This window comes from Hipposideros armiger, unplaced genomic scaffold, assembly GCF_001890085.2.
Source record: "Hipposideros armiger isolate ML-2016 unplaced genomic scaffold, ASM189008v1 scaffold_578, whole genome shotgun sequence".
In the NCBI taxonomy this organism is placed as follows: Eukaryota; Metazoa; Chordata; class Mammalia; order Chiroptera; family Hipposideridae; genus Hipposideros; species Hipposideros armiger.
The window spans coordinates 531,975-548,861 of NW_017731928.1; the positions used below are offsets into that span (position 1 = coordinate 531,975).

Genomic DNA, 16,887 nt, shown 5'->3' on the forward strand with positions numbered 1-16,887 from the left:
TGAGCGGCCAGCAGCCGCAGTGAGCGGCCGTCCAGAAGCCGGCGACTGATCTGCCTCACCCGGGAAGAGCGCAATGATGGTGCCAACTTGGGTCAGTGAAGCAACGTCCTCCACAACTAGACTGAAGAACAAAAAACAACAGCAACTTGTCTGTTCCCCTTCCCCCTATTCCCCAATAACTACTGAACTACTATAGTTCAGAATTCATTATATTTGGGGATGAAAGATTTAGGTAAATACAGTCCAGCTCTACATGTGTAGTGGAGCATTGCCTCTATTCTATACCATTTACGTGCCTTCCACTTCCCTTTGTCATTATATTATTAAACCACTTCATTTTTCTCTTCAGTTTTTTAGTAACTGTATGTTTATGAATAATTAATACATGCAGATGTTCTTGTGTTTATTAATCCTGCTTAAAATGCCCTGTGCTGCTTGAATCTAAGGATTTATGAGTTTTATAAATTCTAGAAAATTCTCAGCCATTTTGCTACTCCTCAATTTCTCTATTCTCTCCCAATGGGACTCCTATTAAGACATATGTTGGGTCTTCACATTCTACCCTTTATCTCTATTAACCTTTCTTTCATATTTTCAACTCGTTATCTCTTTGTGGTTCATTTTGTGTAATGTCCTGAGATCTGTATTTCTCTCTTCAGCAGTAACTGCCCTTTGGTTTAACTTATCCATTGAGTTTTTAATTTTAATGAATCTGTGAGAGAGATAGGCATCATTTCTTCCCCTTTTTTAGAGTTTCAATTCTAGCTTTAATGTTTTTAATCATTTTAAACTCTCTTTTATGTTCTTCTTCAGAATATTGTTTTAGGACCTCTACCTGAGCCTCTGATGCTCACACTTGTTGACTCGTGACTTGTCAGTTTCCTGGGTGTTGTTAATACACTATGGGGAACTCATGCTTTGCAGGCCCTGCTATTGCCTGGATTATGGAATTGGCTCTCCAGGGTAATTTCACTTGCTTCTGTGAGGCATTCTTGGCATATCATGGACAGGACCGGACTCATTTTTATATTAATTTCTCAGGTAGAGCTTTCTGATTCTGACTTTTGTTATTAGTACTCCACTCTCAAGAAAGGCCTAGGCCTAAGGTTTCTAATTCTCAGCTTAAACTTTTCCCTCCTACTCAGAACACAGGTACAGACAGACAAGTTATGTTGGGCTGGTTGACAACATTTCTAATCTATTTGTCCACTGAGGGTGCCGTCCTCAATGAATATTCCTGGTTTTCTAACAAGGTCTCCTAACAACTTCCTGCTTCTTCTTGTCCCAAGACCTTGTCCCCTCTCCTGCATGGGCATTAAAACCCCAGCCCCTAAGGAACCAAGACAAACTTCCCCTGCTGCCAGCCACCTTCCCCTCCACCTCATAGCCACAGCACAAGTTTGCATGCTTACCATCCTTGTTTTCAGTTACTTTACTTCTGCCACCTGGGAGTGTTCCTTTCTTTATTGTGAGTCAGCTAAGCACTTAAAATAATTTTTATTGCATTTTATCTATCACGTCTAAGTGTTTGAAGGGTTGGAATTTTCAAGCTGTCATCATTGGCCATCTTGCCAGAACGAGGAGTTTATTACAAGCTCGAGGTAAGGTATTCAAATAATACACAAAGATATATGATGAACTATTAGTCTCCTTCCCATCTTAGTCCTACCTAGTTCTCAAACCACCTTACTAGATATAGTAACCTTTATGATTTTCTTAGGCATACTTCTAGAAGCACTTTAGGCTTATACAGCATACAAATATATACACAATATGTGAAGATTTATTTAAGTAAGCATGGATGTAGTTTACCTTCTGCACTGCACTTAGCGATGTATTTTAGAGTTCAGTGTTTATTAGTGCACTTAGGTCTGCCTCTTTCTTTTTCATCACTGTATAGTATTCCATGAAATGGATGTGCCATAATTTAACCATTTCCTTTATTTTATCAGATCATTGTTTTCAGTTAGTTTGACATTATCAACTATCGCACAACAAACACTTCTGTGCAGATGTCTTTACTAGAGCATCATTTAACAAAATTCTCTTTATTTGTCTGTCTAGTCTCTCTTCTCCCCCACCCTGTAATGTTTAATTTTATGTGTCAACTTGACTGGTCTAAGGGACCTTAGAGAGCTGGAAAACATCATTTTGGAGTGTGACTGCGAGGATGTCTCCGGAAGAGATTAGCATTTGAATCAGATTTCCTAAAGAAGATCACCCTACCTAGTGTGGGTGGGCATCATCCAACCTGTGGAGGGCCTGAATAGAACAAACAGGCAGAGGAAGCATCAGTTTGCTCTCTCTGCTGGCACTGAGACATCCATGTTCTCCTGCCCCGGACACTGGCACTCCTGGTTCTCGGGCTTTTGGACGGAGACTGGTATTTATACCATTGGCCCCCAATTCTCAGGCCTCAGCACTTGGACTTAATTATACCACCAGCGTTCTTGGTTCTCCAGTTTGTAAGCTACAGACTGTGAAACTTCTCGGCCCCCATAGCCACGCAAGTCAATTCCTATAATAAATCTCCTACTATCTCCATCCCCATCTCCACCTCTGTCTCCTATTGACCTTGTTTCTCCGGAAAATCCTGACTAATGCTCACTCCCACCCCCACTATGAGTTCTTTGTGGACTGTGTCCTTCATTGGTGACCTCAGTACCTTGCATGGGGCCTGGCACTGAGTTGACGCTTTATTCATATCTGTTTCATGAGTGACTGTGTTCTCACCAAGAAGCCAGACCAGCGTTTACCAGCCCTAACCTCCAGTGAATAGAGTTTGGTTTCAGTAATAACAACAGCTATTGATATTCAGTAAACTACAGCTATTGACCGAGCACCTCCTCTAGTCCAGGCATGAGCTAATTCATCTTTAAAACAACGCTGTGAGATGGACAATTCCATGATCATGCTTCACAGACAGGGAAACTGAGACACAGGTTATACAACGAGTGAGAGAGAGAGGCCATGTTTGAACACAGTCTTGTCTGGAATCAACACCTGGTCTCTTGAATACTGTGTCTTAATGAACAGTGATATTGTCACAGCCAACATAGGACATATGTCATTGTTCCTTTCTTTGTTCATTCATTCATTCAATCAACAAGTATTTAGAGAGGACTCACAATGTTCCAGGCAGGGAATGGTACAACGTGATGACTGATGAAAACATCCCTGCTCCAGTGGAATTTACAGTGTAAAGGGAGAGACAGATCATGAAAAAAGAGTAAAAGTGTGATGAGTGTCTGGAATGGGGGAATAATGGAGAGGTGCAGAGGAGCATAGCCTGGGGGCTCTTCCCAAGAATAGAGGGTCTCTGCCTGTGTGATGAACTGGATGAGCCTTGAAGGACGAGTTAGTTGTGGGGAGGTGGACAGGAGGGATGAAGGCCAAGGGTCCAGCAATCTGTGCCTTCCTCATGTGCTCTGCACAGTATGCTCCTAATCTTGCTCTTTAGCCACTGCCAGCTCGCAGGACCTCTGCAGCAAGGGCCAAGAGAGCCTGTCTCCTTGCGTTTCTGAAAGATGGCTGACCCCTCCTCCCCCGATCAGCCCTTTCTAATTTTAAAGCAGTAGCTCCCTTGATTGAAATCTCAATTTGGGAGCAGGCCTCCGATTGGCCTGTGGCTCAGAATTTTCACCAATAAGCAGAGCGGTAGGTGGGGAGGCGTCCCTTTAAGCAGCCGGGAGGCAGCCTGGAGAGCTTGGAGCTTCTCTCCCCAGGACCTGAGAGAATTTTTCTGGATCCGGAGCTGTGCTCGGAGCAGCTGCCACCGCCCTGGGAATGTCATCCCCCTTGCTCGGAGCCCCTGCAGGGCCCCCTCTGGCTTTGGGCAGTTGGCGGCCAACGCCCCGCTGGGCTTCTTAGCCGCAGCCGCACCCCCTGCCCCTTCCCGGCTCCCTCCAAGTTCCCTGGCGGCAGAGGCGCCGCAGAGGCGAGCCATGCAAGGCTGAGCCGGGTAAGTGGACCCCATGGCCGGGGTGCACGGAGGGGGCGCGGGGGCGCATTTGCTTCTGGTTTTCACAAGCCTCCCAGGGAAAGGGGGGGCCTTGGACTGGGAAACTGCCCTATGGACGAGATGCTCCTTGCCACACAGACACTGGGGAGGTTCTGAGCTCTGGGAGGAGACCTAGACCTAGGGATCGTTTTGGTCTGAGTGTCTGCCAGCTTTTGCGCAGCCACTTTGTTAACCAATAATAGTAACAAGGAGAAGGGGATAATGTTGTAATACGACTTCTTCAGGGGAAACATTGAAACGTCCCAGAACTTGCTTTTTAATGCCTTTATTCTCTTACAGTTCATTTCCCTCTAATGTTTAAAATGTATGTGTTGCTAATGACCTACTTATTTATTTTCCCTACACGATCAAAACTATTTTTAATGTCTTCAGGAAGGTCTACTTAAAAAAAATTATTTATTTCTCCCCACGCTCCTTATTGCTTATCCTCCTAGAACTTTCCAAATGCATTCCTTTTCTCCTTGGTGGATTTCTGTAATTAAGCAACTCTGGATTTGTCCGTTTATTCTCTCAGAGTTGGAGGTGGAGGTGGGGGGAGAGACACCCCCCCACACCCCCACCTTCCTAGCTCTATGTAAGGGAGTCTATAGGATGAGAAAGCTGTTGGTAGGGGCCGTTAATTGGAACCTTGCTTTCCCAGGTTTCCAGATGCTCGCTCAGCTGCTGGGAAACTCAGGACTTGGTCAGGACTGGGATCCTGCAAATCTGGGGTGTCTGGGCAGCTGTAGGCTGGGAAATTTTAAAACCAAAATAATTCGTAGGGGTTGGGAGGTTCTTGAAAAGATGGAGTTTCAGCTTCCTCCGTCTCCCTCCTCAGTCTGTACACTTGTATGTACCTAAGCAAGAAGTTGAGATCCTAATGCACAGAGTCAGAGGGTTTTTTTGTTTTTGTTTTTTAAAGATGGGGCAGCTGGAAATTAATACCTTCCAAAATTGGAGCTGAGTCTGATGCACAGATTGCCAAACTCCATTTGTACCTATATGAAATTATTTTGGCTTTTAGTGGCCCTCAGTTTGCTGGGCTGGCTGGCCTTTATTTATACATGTTTAGGTGGTGTGAATCATTTGTATACTTTGAGTTCCCTGCTTTCTGCAAACAGATGTTTTTATCTGTGCAAACTAGTTGAGTAATTAGAGAGATGGACACGGCTCTGTACGTACAGACAGCACAAATACCACTTGGGGAGGATTTGGGCCTTTCCTGTTCAAATCATCAGTTGCCAAATCTTCCCAGCCCTTGAGCAATTCAGATAAAGGTGTCAAGTGAGCCTAGCAGTGAAGAATTTATATGTACAGCTAATTCTGCTTCTTCTACAATAAAACATCTTCCCATGGGGCCAAAAGTGGGGGGGAGGGAGGCTTATAAAAATGATCTTGTGTTCTTAGTCACTGACTACCCAGCTCCCCCTGGATTTCTGAGAACCTGCCAGGAGAAACTGTTGACTGGATGGAAGTTTCAAGAAATGCAGAACAGAAATCAGTACAGGCCCTCCTTGAGCGACTTTTATTTCTGTTTGGAGGAAAGGAACACTTTGTTAGAATAACAAATCATGGCTGCTTTTCAAGAGCAGAAAACGGTTCTTGTTCTGAAGGCAAATTCGTTTTAAGAGTGTGAATCATTTGGTTTAGTTTTTTTTTTTTCTTTCTTTTGCGGTGGAGGCTTGGAGATGATTAAACGTCCTGTCTGCAGGAAATTACCAGGGGATTTGAGTATTTTCCTGAATCAGCCTCAGATGGTACACAGCTTTGGGTGTAATACAAGAAAGCTCTGTTACTAGGCAATCCTTCTGCAGTGATACCCTCAGCCTCTCTCAGTCTTTCAAGGTTCTCCATCAACAAGCCTTTTATTTTTAATTTTTGGGCTTCCATTTAAGAAACTGAAATAACGCTCTCATTCCCTTCAGTAGCTTTTTAAGATGGAAATTATTTTCGAGACAGTTTTATCGTGCCCACTTCCCCGCTGGCCTCCTCCCACTAGCCTCAGCAGGAAAAGCTCTTGGCTCCTTTTCCCAAGATTTCCTTTTAAGCCTGGATTGTTATCCTTAGGGACACAGATGTCTCAAGGAATGAGAGATGCAAAGGTTTGAACTAATGCTCACCAATTTGGTGGTGACGTTGGTGGCCTTTGTAGAGCTGTTTGCAGAGAAGGCAAAGTGGTTTTGTGTTGAGTTTACCCTAAAGTGTATCAGCAATGTGGAGAATGGGCAATTAAAAGACACTAAGAGACAACCAAAGGACACACGTGCTGCTTTGTGTAGTTGTGCTTACAGAGATGTGCAATTTTTAATAATTTGGAAAACCAACTCTTAGAGATGCTGTGCTCCCCAAGCTGCTTTTCTTAATCTTTCCTGAAAGGTACCGAGTCACATTTAGCACTTTCGAGCTGTATAATCAGAGAGGAGAGCTCTGGGTAAATATAAACTCAGTGTGATATTTTGACGTCGATGAAAGGAAGCAGAGGGAATAATTTTTTTAGCTACCAGAACACAGAATGGTAATCCTTGTTGAATATAATGAAACTTTATGGAAATTGTAGTGAGAGTTTAAATGTAATGTTCCAAAAAAGTTTCTTTGCTATTCTTTGCTAAAACTTAAATGGCAACAGATTCTTTTTCAGGATACTTAGCATTTGATTTCCATGCAGGTTTTTGGGTTTTTTGTTTGTTTGTTTTTTGGTGACCTTTATTTCATATCCCGCTGTGCAGTGTGACAAACAGAGGAAGACCCGTTTTGCAAAGATTGTACCTGGACATCTTTCAGAAGAATGGCAGATGTAGGAGTGCAGGGGAAACAGACACAAGTACTGTGGCACTCAACATCTGAGAAAACTCATGAATGATTTCCCTGCAAATTTAGCCCAGAGGCCTTTGAGAATTGCTTCACAGTTGACTTTTCTCAGCCAGCCTGTGTATAGAAATCATTGTACCCATCATGAGGGGTCTCCCCCCTCACAACACACCTTCCCAGGCAAGATGCCAATCCACAAGGAGTGTGTACATGATATTGCTTATTACATCTTTGAAAGTTTGCTTCCTAGTCCTTTTTCTTAAAAAAAAAGAAGAAGAGAAGAAGAAGAAAGAAAAAGAAAAAAAAAACTATGACTACTTGATTTCTAGGGAACATTTGTGAAAGATTACTTTGCATTCACCTAAGCTGCTGTGATTACTCACTGATTTTATTTTAATTTTTCCATCAATTGAGGCTCTGTTCAGGCTTCTGAGGATGAGCAAATATGTTGAGTTAGATTTCAGATAAATTCTAATTTCGAGTACTTGGCTGTCCAGCCTGGAGAAGAGGTCTCTTATTTGCATATTATAAATGATAATAGTAATAAACAGAATGATAGTTGCTAACTTACTGAGTTTTTGCCGACACAGACTAGATGTCTTAACAACCCTTCTTAGACTTTCCTATGCATAAGAATATACTGCAGAGAGTCTGTTTCAGTAGGTTTGAGTAAGATCTGGAAACCTGCATTTTAAGAAGTGTCCTAGGTAGGACCTTGGACTCTATCTTGAGACACATACTTTGCATTTTTTTGTTCATTATCATTTAAAATCCTTGCAATAATCCCATGGAGTAGGTGCTGTCATCATCCCTATTTCACAGATGAGGAAGGGTAGAGGCTCAGAGAAGTTCAGTAACTCCCCTGGGTCACACAGCTACTAAGTGACCGCACAGGGGACCTGAACCTGTGACATCCAGCTCCAGAGTCCATGTGCTCAAGCTTAGGCTCTTGGTAGCTGGGGGGTCTTCTCTTTACAGTTTGGACCTAGTGACCCCTCACCCAGCTCTCTTTGCTGAAGGCCCCTCTCTACCATGTGGGCATTCAGAAGGCAACAGCAGTCCATGAGGCCTTTTATTCATTCTGCTGTGGCAGAATTCAGGGAGACGGCACGGCGGTGTAGGCACTCATGTTAATATGTGAGACCTGACAAGCTAATTTGCCATGAGTTCTCTAACTGCTGAACCAATACAACTCAAGATCACATTGATTTTTCTGTGAGGTACTTTTAATTTCCCCAGCTTTGGGAATTCTTAACGCAGCCCTTCCACAATTCCCAGTGCCACTTCCTTTGTTCTTGTCCAAAGCCTTCCCACAGAATCCTCCCACAAGACCCTTAGAACACACGCTTCCTAATGCCCATGACTGAGCCCACCCGCAGACCTTTCTTTTTCCTCTGTCTTCTGCATAAACTGCTCCCACTCTGGGTGGATTCCTGCAGAAAGCGAATGCAGATGGAATATTGTGCGGAGAGAGGCAGAGATGAGAAGGAGTCTCATTCAGGCCTCTTGCTTGATTGGATTCCCCCTTGGTCCGACCTGATTTTCCTTCCCCTGGGCACATGGACCAGTGCCGATTTATCTGGCTTAATTGCTGCAGGACTGTGCAACCAAACAAACCACTTAACGTCATGAGCTTTGCCTCCATTATCTGTAAAATGGAATGTTCTTGTCACCCCTTTCTCCTTTGAGCACAAGTGACATAACGTCTGTGGAAGCATTTTGGACTTTGTTCAAACGCATTTTGAAGACGTGATCATGCTGCCTTCCAGCAGTGGTTCCCATACTGTGTTTGAGGGAGCACCTGCTTGGTGAATTGCTCTTCCGAACAAGAAAGCAAAAAAAGAATGGTTCCATATATATTTGGAAAATGAGATGTCCTTCCTCTCCCTTTTAAGGAATTACACTTCATGCTAGTATATTAGGGGCCCCGAGCCCTGGAGCAGACAAACCTGTTTGACTTTGACTTCCCATGCTAATGTGACCCCAGAACCCCTTTGCAGCCTCACCTGTTAATGTACTGCAGAACACTCTTGAGAGGAAGCTACTCAGCTTCAAAATGTTGGTTCTACTACTTATTTATAGTATGTCTTTGGACAAGTCGCTTACATCTCTGAACCATGGTAAAATGGGCATAATAATGGTACCTACGCTGCAGAATTTCAGGGATAGTTAAAGATGTAGAGACCACCTTCCACCTTTCAGGAGCGTTTGTCCAAATGTGTTGTTCCCTTCTTGCATCTCTCTTCTTTCTTCCGTAGGCTCCTGGGCATTCCTTGCCACGTTTCCTCCGACCGCAGTCACCTTTGTTGCCATTTCTCCTGGATGGCTCCTGTCCTCTATCTCCTGGTTCTTCTACTTTTGAGCTTTATTTGCTCCCTTGCCAGCATCTTACAGTCCATGGCTTCCTGCAGCGACTACCAGATTTACATTTTCGGCCTGGACTTCTCTCCTGGGCTCCAGACTTATATACACAATTGTCTTCTCGGTGCCTTCATTACATGTTAAATGGGCTTCTTGAGCTTAATGTGTCACAGCACAGCTCTAAATTTATTCCTCTTCCCAAGCTTGCACCAGGTCAGCAAATGGCACCTCCAGCCACCGAGCAGCTCGCTAAAACTTTGGCATCTTTAATTTTTTTCTCCGTTCCACAGACTCCCATGTCTAATCCGGTGGGAATAAGTCCTTTCAGCTTTACCTCAAAAATATATCCCAAATCGGGTGTGGGGGAGGAAAAGGGAGGGCTGGGTGGAAGGGTGCTTGAAGTAACTCCTGAGGTGCTGAAAACACTTTCCTATCTTGATAGAGTGTAGGTTTTATGGACATAAACATGTGTCCCAATTAATTGATCAAACTCTATGCATAAGATACATATTTTGCACCTCAGTAAAAAATACGGTAGAAAGGATATATATCCCAAATGAGAACACTGCTCACTACCTCTACAGACACAACTTTAGTGTATGCGGCCATCATTTCTCACCATGATAATTCAATAACCTTCCCAAATTCCTCGTGTTTTAAAGCTTAAATCAGATCATACCGTTCCTCTGTTTACCACCTTCCAACAGCTTCCCATTACAATAAGGACAACATCCGAACACTTGACGGTGAGCTATGAAGGGGCCCCACTTCAGCAAGATCTGGCCCTTGCCTGCCTCTGCGGGGATACTGCCCTCCCCAAACACTAGTGCCTATGCTCCAGCCACACCAACCCTCAGCCCCACATTCCTGCCTGCCTCTGGGCCTTCGTACTTGCTGTTCTTTCTGCTTGAAGTGCTCTCCACCTTGAACTCTGCCTGACTGGCAGCTTCTGATCATTGAAGTCCTAGCTTAAATGTCCTGCCAAGAGAACGTCCCACCGGCCTTCGCTTCGCCACCCCTCTCCCCACACACCGCGTTTTTCTTTGCCACGTTTACCTTATTAGTTTTTGTCCAAAGCAATTCTCAAGATGCAAAATATTTGTTTCCAGTATGGTAACTGTCTGCCTCTCCCCCTGGCCCCTTAAGGGCAGGGATTGTGTCATTCAACGCTCATCTTTTGTGCACAGTACCTGCCATCTATTAATAGTAGGGGCTCACTAAGGTGAATGACCATTACCTAGCTCAGTGTCTGACACAGCAACTGCAAGAAAATTGTAAGCTAATGAAATTCTTTAAAATTATTTTTATTACTCACTCTCCTCCTTTTCTCATCTCCCTCTTCCTTCCTGGGGGATAGAGAGACTAATGTGATTCTAGTCTCACTAAGTCCATGCATTTAATGTTTCTGAGCCTCAGTCTTGTTTATTTTTATTTTTGGGTTTGTTTTTTTTTTAATTGTAAACGGAGGTCAGCGTTAGCCGCCCCTTGTGGAGGTCTGTACACTCATTGGCGGAAGGTGTTGTCGCAGTAGGAGTGAGGCATTCGTGTTTCATCACCTTTTAGAAATGCACCCCCAGCTAATGGTTTTCTTTGAAGACCCAAAGCTTCTGAACTCTTCTGCTGCAAAAGTCTGATCAGATGCAGCTGCTGCCCTGGGAACTGACGGGATGCAGAGATTTTTGAGATCAACTATAATTCCCACGAATGGCTTTAGAAGTCAGGAAACAGTAAACATGGATGTATTCTGATCTGTTGGAGAAAATCCTGTCCAGAGGAAAAACGCTGGATGGATGTATAGGGCTCCAAACTTCCTCCCCTCCCTGCTCCCAGAGGCTCTCACCCAGCATCATTGCTGGAGTCCTCATTGACAACTCAGAGCAAAGAATCGTACATTCTAGAAACGGGGAAAAAAATCAACAAATATTGGTGGGGATGAGGATGTTCTTCCTTAGGCAAGAAGAGAATAATGCAGGCATTTCTGAAAACCCACAGGCCATGGTTTATTTATTTGGACTGCTCAAGAAGTTAAGGATAGAAATAGTGCCGAGGTTTTATTTGCCTGGGGCTCTGGTTACGGATTAGGGGGCCCTTTCCGAGCTCAGGGGACAGTGCTGTGATTAATTAGCAATGTTGCCAGAGGCAAGAACCAGCTTTGGCCTTGCACATAAGGAATTAGAGGTGGTTAGATTTGGAAGGGCCTGTGGAGGTTCTTCATCCGACTTTTCATCTGGTAACTACTATGTCGTGTTTGGGGGGCTTTAGATAAATAATCATGAAGAAATAAAGTAGTAGCCCATCAGTGTTTAGGCCTCGTTCTCTCATGGGCCTCATCAGTGTTTTCAGCATCACGTTCTTCAGCACTTCCTAGGAAGTGGGATCTTCCAGTTAAGTTTGGGAAATTCCGAATTATTGTACCCCCTTCTTAGAGACACATAAGGCAGAATAAACATGTTAAAGGTCCTGAAAAGCCCAACCATAAAGAAATCCCTCTAACATTATTCCCCAAACCTGTTTGACCCCAGATGCTTTTCAGGGACACCTGTTGCCATTAGAACATTCTTTAGATGCTGCTGTATGATATTTAGATAATGGAGAGTGTATTCGTTTCCTGCTGCTGCTGTACCAAATTGCCATAAGTTTGGTAGCTTAAAGCAACAGAAATGTATTCTCTCACAGTTCTGGAGGCCAGAAGTTTGAAAGCCAAGGTGTTGGTTTTCAGGACCATACTCCTTTCAGAGGCCCTGGGAAAGCATCCATCCTCGCCCTTTTGAGTTTCTGGTGGCTGCCAGCAGTCCTCGGTGTTCCTTGGTTTGTGGCCGTATCACGCCAACATCTGCCTCCACCTTCACACTGCCCCCTCCTCTGTGGGTATCTCAAAGCCCCTCTGCCTTTGTCTTATGAGGCCACTTACATGGCATTTAGGACCCACCCTGATAATCTAGAGTAATCTATTGGGTTGTCGGAAAAGTCATGACACATTTTTGCAACGAAAAACATAGAAAAAATACATCATAACTTTTTCAACAACCCAGTATTTCAAAATTCTTAATTTAATTACATCTGCAAGGACCCTCTCTCCAAATAAGGTAACATTCACAAGTTCCAAGACTTAGGATATGGACATATGTTTGGGGGACCAGTTTTTAACCGACCACACGGGCATATTGATTCAAGAGTCAGGAGACCTGGATCAAGTTCTCGCTTTTCTCAGAGCATCCCCGCTCCCGCCCCCACCCCAGTTGTATGGGAAGCTTAAATCAGGAGTCATGGCCCATTTCTTTACCCCTGAGAACCTCAGTTTCCTCAAATATAAAATGGGGTATAATTGCACATACTTCATAAGATTACTACAAAGATTAAATGAGATGATATTTTAAAGTGCCTAGCACAGGTGAATACTGAGTAAATGTCAGATAATTACTATAATTATTTATTTTTACTATTGCTCCTGCTCCTACTGTCAATATGTTCCTTCTCTCTGAACCTCATGGCCAAATGAAGTGATAGGGGCTGCCCCACCCCAGGAATAGCCATGGCTCCTTTCAGAACTATCAGACCATGGTTTCTGATCTCTCAAAGGCCACATTATATTTTTTAAATGTTTTCACTGAAGTACAATATACATATAGGAAAGTGAACATATCATAGGTGCTCAGCTCAGTGAAGTTTTCTAAACTGAACATCAAGTTACCAGCGCACAGATTAAGAATAAAATGTCCCCAATGTTCCGGAGCCCCTTCCACCCCCTTTTCCATCCTCAACACTAACCACTATCCTTACTTCTAGCATCATAGATTTTGCCTGTTCTTATAATTTAAATATGTGGAATCATACACTATGTACTATTTTTGTATCTAGCTTCTTTCAACATTCTGTTTGTGAGATTTAATCATTTTGTTGTATATAGTTGTAGATCGTTCATTTTATTTGTTGTATGATATTCCACTGTTAGATCAGAATTTATCCATTCAGTTGGTACAGCTTTGAGTATTGGTTGGTTTTGGATATTTGGTTAGTTTTTAGTTAGAGGCTATTACAAAGAATGCTGTCTGGGACGTTCTAATGTATATTTTTTGGGGGAAACATATAATGCTGAGACAAAACCCATGATATTTTGAATCAAGAACTCCCCCCCCCAAACCCCCCCTAACTGCCTGCATCAAATGTTTTGCAGTATGAAGAACTTCTCATAACCAAGGATCATAGCTGATTTCAGGGAACTGATATCCCTCCCTGGCCTGCATAACACCCTCCTAAGCCATTGGCCAAGCCTACGTTTCCTTGATGTGTTGAAATCTTTTGAACCACTACACTTTCCAGAATACTTTTCCCTTGGCCTGGCTTCCAGTAGGCTGGGACTGGATGTGGTAATTTCCAAGGAGTCAATACCCAGCCAGACACAACTCCACCTCCCAGCATCCCACTCAGTGCCACCTCATTAATTTACTTGTGCCCCTACTGCTAGTGCCAAGTCAGCGCTTTCTTCCTTGACTGCCTTAAGGAGAGACATCATGGGCCACAAATGTCCCCTTGCTTCTCCATCTGGGGCCTCCACTGAACTAACCCTACACCCCCTTTCATAATCCCAAGCCTGGGGTTTGGAACAACCTAAACTGTTTTACAGATTAGAGCATGCCCAACTGAAGGCTGGGAGCAGAAGGGTGGAGGAAGTAGCTGGCACAGACTGGCAGAATGATGTGGGCATGAATGAGAAACTTGGCACCCCTGTCCAGAAAGGTTGAGAGCTGCTGGTTTGACTCAGCCATATAATTTTCCTTTTTGGGGGAAGGTTAGACCTCATGCGTCCACTGCTCCTGGTGTTACATACATGAGAGGCTCTTCCCAGATGCCCAAATTGAGTTTGGTCATGGGTGAAGCATACTGCTCTGTGGTGAATGGTAGAATCATGTATGTGGCTTTGCCCAGGGTTCCACTCATTTGTGCCAAGTCGGCAATTTACACATGTCAAAGCTGGGGAAAGAGGATGGATATTAGGCCCCGTTACCAAAACATTCCAGAGAGATATAAATGAAATTAAGCTTGTCTTACCCCTTTGTCTTATCCATTTTGTCCCTTTTTTTGTTATTATTAGGTGGCCTTAAAAATACAGCTATGACAGACGGAGCAGGGAGGGAGACATGGGAAACAGTACATTGTATGTGTCTTTGTTACGCTCTTCGGTTTCGTTGTCATTGCCTGTTGACCAAGAAGTAGGAAAGAAAGTGGAGATGTTTGGGAAGGATGAGGTTGACTCTGGAAGATTTTTTATCTGTTCAAGTCAACAAAGAATTTAAGCCATACTTTTCTGTATGTAGGATTATAGTATCTCACAAAAGTGAACAAGTCATTGAGCAACCCCGGCGCCAGGCTTCTTTGAGATTTAACTATATTAATAGCTGTCACTTATTTTCTATATGACCAGTACTGTATTTGGGACTTTTGTACATCGTAGGTCAACAATTGTTTTCTGTAAAGAGCCAGAGAGTGAATATTTTGTTTTGTGAGTCAAGAAGAAAAATTGAGGACAGTACACAGATACTTATGTAACAAAAAGCCAGATTTTCACACAATTTTAATTGAACATAACTTTTTCATAATACAGGTCTACTAATGAGAAACACGGAATTCTATTTTAGGAGCAAGGATTGGAGTTACTCTTCCCTATCATCAAACTGATTGCAAATATTCATCTCTGAAAATCACTATTAGCTCATGGGCTATATAAAAACAGGTGGTGGGCTGGACTTGGCCTGTAAGCTGTGGTTTTATTTACATTATTGCTGAGCCTTATTTATTGGGTTGTCGGAAAAGCCATGACATATTGTTTCTATGTCTTTCGTTGCAAAAATGCGTCGTGACTTTTCCAACAACTCAATATCAGTCATCCTTAGACTGGGCTACACGGGACAGAGAAAAACACCAGTGGCACACATGAGTTAGACATTTATTTATCTCCCTGTAAGAGAGGTTTAGAGGTGGCTGGAGAAGAGGGTTGGCCTGGCAGCTTCACTATGTCATAGTGACCCAGGTTTCTTTTGCTTCCTGCCCTGCCAACCTCAGCATATGGCTTCCTTTCTCAGAATCATTCCATGATCCCAGCTGCTGCCACATCTGTATTCCACGCAAGAAGAAGAAGACGGGGGAGGAGTGCACATCTCCTCTCTTTTTAGGAGACTTCTCGAAGTCCCACCCAGTCCTACTCCCATCTCCTTGGCCAGAGCTGGTTCTCATGACTGCACATCTCTGCAGAAGAGGCTGGGAAATGCAGCTGTTTACTCCAGCTATCAATGCACTTAGACCGCAATGGGCACCCTGCTGCTGAGGGGGCAGGAGAGATGGTGGGAGAAGTAACTGGAGTCCTCTGCCATGTGTAACCAGAGTAGAAAGCGAGCCTTGGGGAGATGACTCTCTCCCCCAAGGCCTCATGGGAGCAGACTGGGGTTTGGACCAGATCTGTCCAACTCCAAAGTCCCTCTCTCTCTGTGTCTCCGTCCTCAAGCATTGTGGAAGGTAGGTGTGTATAATATTAGGAATGAGGTGATGGGTAATTTGTACCCTTGCTTCTTCCAAAGACATCCCCAAGGTACTGATAACAAAGGTAGACAACCATCATCCATCAGCGGAGAGCCCTTCAAGACTGGACCAGGGCACATGGCTGTGGCTGAAGCCAAAATGGCCCCTCCTAATGTCCCCTAAACGTTAATGCATATTTTGAGATCCTACCAAAACTTCTCTTCCATCACACAGAACAGGAAACAAGTGCAGTGGCCAACAAGGTTAGACATGCTGTTTAGAGAAAGCTGGCAGGTCTTGTCGTAAGCACACTTACCTACCAAGGAAAGGAAGGATGTGGAAGCGAGAAAACAGCGTCTAGGCACATGGCCCTTTAAACTGACCCTACTCACTACTATGGCTTATGATTTAGCCAACCAGGTTCACAACTTTGTACCCTAAATGGGAAGCTGGGGGAAGGTAGATATGTGGCTTCAGTTTCCTGCTACATATTACTTATACCGCATACTACATATGTCTACATATATTTGTAGAAGGAATCTGAGACCTCATATCTATATGTTTATATATATATACACATACATGTATATGTATTTATGTGTATGTGTGTGTGATATATAGATATAGATATGGATAGCTAGCTATTAGAATGTTTGAGTGCTTGCAAAGTACCAAATCATTTATCACATAATATTGCAATAATCCTTTGGGGTACCATCATCATCATCATCATCTCCATTTGTAAGATGAGAGAATACAATGTTGACAGGTTAAGTGACTTGCCCAAGACCACACGGCTGGTAAGTGGTGAACCTAGGCAGTTGGACTTGAGTCGTCACTTTCAACTCTATTATTCCTGACTGTAATACTTAAGTCACTCTGTGAGATAAAAAATATAATAGCATTTTCAATAAAGCACAAGGGATTCCGACAGAAGGAATGATCAATTTTTACTTGAGGGAAGGGATGAGGAAAGTTTCCAAGAGGCGGTGACATTTGAGCTGGGCTCAGAGAATGATGAGGGCTGTGTGGGTGGGAAGAAGGGAAACACTGAGACAAATTGTTGTTGGTCACATGTGTCAAAAAACACACTATTGGTCACATATATCGTGTAACACACTATTGGTCACATGTGTCGTGTAACACACTATTGGACACGTGTCGTGTAACACACTATTGGTCACGTGTCATGTAACACACTATTG

The 16,887-nt window shown here is 43.6% G+C and overlaps 1 protein-coding gene across 5 annotated transcripts in view; it reads left to right on the plus strand.

The window, feature by feature from the left end:
• Window positions 1-16,887, plus strand: part of PRICKLE2 (prickle planar cell polarity protein 2) — a 349,626-nt gene that overhangs the window by 189,114 nt on the left and 143,625 nt on the right. Inside the window, exon 1 of one of the 5 annotated variants that reach the window (XM_019624100.1) lies at window positions 3,693-3,961. The exons of the other annotated variants lie outside the window; for them this stretch is intronic. The gene's annotated coding sequence lies outside the window, so the exon portion shown is untranslated. Of the gene's footprint in view, window positions 1-3,692; window positions 3,962-16,887 lie in introns of those variants that run through there. 5 annotated transcript variants of the gene reach the window in all.